Below are 5,459 nucleotides of genomic sequence, written 5' to 3'. Positions count from 1 at the left end.
ATATATATAATGTTAACCAAAATTACTTTTATGGTATTTAATGAGATGTTACAATTTTTTATGTGTATGTTACTTTAATGGTATTTAACGATGTTCATAAGAATGTGTTCATAACCATAAGGTCGTTATAAGAATGTGCTTATAAGTGTTCATAAAGTGTTAAGAGAATGTGTTCATAAGATCATATTCATAACCATATAGTGTTCATAAATGTTCAATAAGATTGTTCATACGTGTTCAAATGCCATAATCTTTTTTACAGATGCCCCTGTTCAAGAATGTTCACCAATGTTTTTTTTTTTCTGTTCAGTTTTCATTTATTACAAATATGTCATGATTAATTTAATCCATATATTTTAATATGATTAAGGGATAAGATTGGTTTACACAGTTAATATCAATTATTGGGTTAATAAAAGAATCGACCCCTAAGGGGGTGTTTGGAATTGTTTATCAAAACTGCTTATTAACTTATTTTAGTCTGGAAACTGAGATAAGCAGTTTTCTAGTATTTGGGTAAGGAAAAAAAAACTGTTTATACCGGTGCCAAACCGATAATAAGCAGTTTTTGATTAGTAAATCCGTAGTGACTTATGAAAATCGACTTATTACCGGTTTACCATTTTAACCTTGTGTAACACCTATCTCTAATACACAACGTATACATATCATCATCTTCACGAACAGAACACAACACATACATCTCATCATCATCTTCAAGAACAGAACACAGCACATATATACACACAGCACATACATCTCTCATCGATATCTTTCTCCAGATATCTCTTCACGAAACCATCACCGTCTATCCTTCCGATTATCATCATCATCATCATCATCATCATCGATATCTCTTCTCCATATATATCTCTTCACGAAACCATAATTGTCTACCCTAACCCACCAATATGAACCGATACGATTCTACCCTAACCCCAGAAATCGATACCCTAACCCAACGTCTACCCTTCCGATTATCATCATCATCATCGATATCCCTAACCCAATACGAACAAAGATCGATACCCTAACCCACCAATACGAACAGATACATCGACGCAGATACGATACTGTGTAAGTCCTTGATTTCCCTCCTGTTAATCTCGTTGTAATTTGGGATTTGATGAATTCGGACTTCTCATTAGTATATTCTATTGTTTTCTTCCTGAAATTGTTCATCGTTTTTCTCAACTGCTATAATCACCAAAGCTGAAGCCTGTCTGTTCTTGTTATTCGTTTTTCTTTTGTCAAAGAGTGCTTATTATTATGAGATTCTACAAACATATAATTTCAAACAAAGTTCAACATCTAAACCATTGAATTGTTACCCTACTGCTCATGATAAATTTAGGCACACTGTTGAGTAGTTTTCTAATATCCAAACACATGTCTTGGTACTTAATTTACTACCTAAACCTGCTGTCTTGCACATAGAAAGTCTTTCCACAAAGGTAATTGAAAAGGACAACTTCTTGAAGTGGAAAGAGTAGCACATCATATAGCCAATTACTACAAATGTTTGTTAATTATTCTTATAAATTATTAATCTTATTCATATAAATTTTTGTCATAAATATTATTATAAATGATGAAAAACATTTTTTTATATGTTAAAAAATCAAATAAGTTAATAAGCAATCTCAAACACTCTCATAAGTCAATAATATGGATGATTGTCTTTTTTGGTCAATTTATCAGCTTATTGCAGTTTGGTACCGTTATAAACAAAATTTACAAAACTTCGATTTGATACCACATAAGTTAATAAACACTTTTAAATACATACATGTGCGTAGAAGCATATTGCAGCACCCCATGATCGATCTCCACCTCTGGCGAACTTGCCGTGTCCATCGCCGCCCCCTACTTCAAGCTCCTCCGAACAAATCCCTTCTCTTTCTCCCCCTCCCTCTGACTCAGGGTGGGCAAGCAGGGCGACGGCGATCAAAGCTCAGGGGCATCAATTTAAGCCTAGTGATATTATTACTAGTAAAAAGTTTCTAAGTGTTCATAAGATCATATTCATAACCAGCCCTTCACCCTTTGCCTACTCCTTCCATGCAACGGTGAACTCCGTCCGACCGTCCCCCACCGCATCTTGGCTCAACGTAAAATAAAGATTGTTGTTCAAAATCATGAAATTACTTAAGTAAATGGAAAACAAATTACTAAAATCAATACACAGACATGGGTGAGGACAGAATTGAGAGAGCGATGGCTGTTCAAAATGAAGAATACACATCCCTGGTTTTGGATCCAGAAAATACACACACATACAAGCAGATCATCGAGGAGATGAAGTTGCCCTAGTTCCATGTGTCGCACATGGATGTGGTGGTGACGGKGATGAAGAAAGGGGAAATGGAATGAGAATGGAAGTCGGGGAGGAGTGAGATCGACAGCGATGGAAGGGGAAGAGAGGGGGGGCGGAGAAGAGACGGCTCCGGAGAAGACGAGTCGGCATCGGCGGTAACATTCTTATATATATAATGGAAATCGAGTGGAACATTTTCAAATCTTACCRTCATATGCAACCAAATGAAATTTACTCTACGGTATAGGTATATATAGGTGGAGGTTTAAATTATTTAATCAATAATTAAAATTAAAAAAATAAAATAATTAATTAAGTATTTATCTGTAATCATGGTGACATTCTTATCCTGAAAATCACGTACAAATAACATTCTTATTGATATCAAATCAGTATCACATTATTATCACAATAAAATCACATAATGAACATACAAAGCGATGATTGTAGACGCGAACATTATTGGTTTTCAATTATTATATTGTTATTACAACAAAATCATATAATTTATCAGATCATTATCACAAAATCATATCATAAAAAATCTTCAATTTATTAAAGCATTATCCACATTATTATCACAACTAGAGGTGCTTATGGGTTGGGTTGATCGGGTTGAAGACATTTGAACAACTCAACTCAATGCTTGCGGTTTGAAAAATCTTAACCCAACCCAACTCGTACGAGTTGGTCGGGTTGATACTTTGGTATATTAAAACATTCTTCTAACCTTCAATATGTTATTTATCTACTCATAATTTCTTTTTCATCATTAATCATTTGATACAACTTATCCATATTTCTTACGTATATATATCACATTCAGTTAATTTCCTCAATTTTACATATATATGTTCAAAGTTACTGAATATATATACGAATAAGTTATATAGAGATGTGAATAAATTGAAAATATGTGTATATGAAAATCATACATGATAGTGTAATTGTCTAATGTATATATTAATAGAAATTCAACAATAATATTAAATCTAAGAAATAAAAAGATATCGGGTTCGTCGGGTTGGATTGAGTTCAAATAATAATAACTCAATATCAACCCAATACCTACGGTTTGACAATTTTTTACTCGATTAGAAATTGGGTTGCTTCGGGTTGAGTTATTTCATGTTGGGTTGGGTTGGGTTAATCGGGTTGGTCGGGTTTTTGAACACCCTTAATCACAACATTATCACATCATTATTATCAACAGACACGTCGACATAAGAAGTCCCCGATGATACTAGCAATATTTAAGAGATAAAAGATAAATCTAAGATAACAGAAAATTATGGATAAATACTAATTCATTTTCATTTATACTAATTTTTACTATGTGTTAATTAATTTGGAGGCTCATAAGTGTTCTCGCATTTTCGTAAAACATGAGTGCTCTCGTTTAAACTCTTCCCTGGTCGGCAATATTCTAACAAATCAAATCCGGTTTTATGACAATTCTATCTTTGATTTTTTTCTCGATCATATATCGCAATTCTACATCATCAAAATTATCAAATTTCTTAATTCTTTCTCAATCAAATCTCATATTCTTTCAATATGGATCCGATCTTGAGCAAAATGTTAATTTGATCCTAAAACTATGAATCTAAGATTCATTTATGAATCAATTGGATAGTTAATATGTGAATGCCTTAAATAGTTCATATGTGGATCATTTTGTTCAGTTTTTCATTTATTACAAATATGTCATGATTAATTTAATCCATAGATTTTAAGAATTAAGGGATTAGATTTGTTCACAGTTAATACCAATTATTGAGTTAATAAAAGAACCAACCCCTAAATGTATACATGGAAGCAGATTGCAGCCCCCCAGGGTCGATCTCCACCTCTGGCGAACTTGCTGTGTCCATCACCGCCCCCTACTTCAAGCTCCCTCCAAACAAATCCCTTCTCTATCTCCCCCTCCGTCCGACTCAGGGTGGGCAAGCCGGGCGACAACCCAGGGCATCAAAGCTCAAGGGGCATCAATTTAGGTCTAGTGATATTATTACTAATAAAAAGTTTGAAAGTGGCAACTATAAGATTTGAACTTTAAACCTCAAGCATACATAAACATTTCCTTACCATTAAACAATTAATATATTTTGATATTTTTTTTCCTCCTATTTTAATTTTATTAGTTTTCTCGTTGATTCATTTGTTTTCTTCCTTGCATTTCTTTATTTCGACTTTTGTCTTGTATTCATAAAAACATTTATTTATCTGAAATAAAATTAATCATATTCAACAATTAATACTTTCTATAAATATTTGTTTTTGAAAATCATGTGATAATATTTGTAAGTTAACTATTCTTTTTCCCAAACATTTTTTTTATGTAGGGAGTTAATAGGATCAAACTCTACATAAAACAATTTAGACCATTAGCTAATTTCAACTCGGAACTACAAATATCTTTTGTTATATTTTCAAAAATCAAACCATGTATGAAATAATTTAGATTACTATAGAATTTCAACTATTTTTTTTTTTATTTTCAGTCATAAATATGATTCTCAAGGATTATTTTTTATTCTGTATTATATTTCTTGATTCGATGTTGAATCTCGTAATTCTAATTTTGTTATCACCCATAATGTGATATGTTGTGTAAGGCTATATATGGTTGTTTAAACTACATAACACTCACTACTCAAAGATGTTTAGATAGTTAAAAATATGATACACGTATAATATTAAGGGCCTGTTTACTTATGGCTTAATGAGCTTAGTGGATAAATTGGCTTATTCGCACAGACGCTCAAGGCTGTTTACTTTGAGCTTAATCGCTCAGAAATGGGCTTATTCGCCCAGATGAAAAAAGGCACTTGTCCAGATTAAGCCGGCCAAAAGACTTGCCCTACCCTTCTTCTCCATCGATCCTTGCCTGTGTTCACCACCAACCATCGATCTCCTCCGCCCACCACTGCCATCCAACGCTGTCGTCTCTTTTTCCCATCGCCACTCACCTCCAGGTTTACAGGTTTCACCTCCCTTCTTCTCCATCGATCCTTGCCTGTGTTCACCACCAACCATCGATCTCCTCCGCCCACCACTGCCATCCAACGCTGTCGCCTCTTTTTCCCATCGCCACTCACCTCCAGGTTTACAGGTTTCACCTCCACTTGTCTTTCGCACA

Source organism: Cynara cardunculus (assembly GCF_001531365.2).
Source record: "Cynara cardunculus var. scolymus isolate 2C chromosome LG 2, CcrdV1, whole genome shotgun sequence".
Classification (NCBI taxonomy): Eukaryota; Viridiplantae; Streptophyta; class Magnoliopsida; order Asterales; family Asteraceae; genus Cynara; species Cynara cardunculus.
This window is presented reverse-complemented; position numbering follows the sequence as displayed.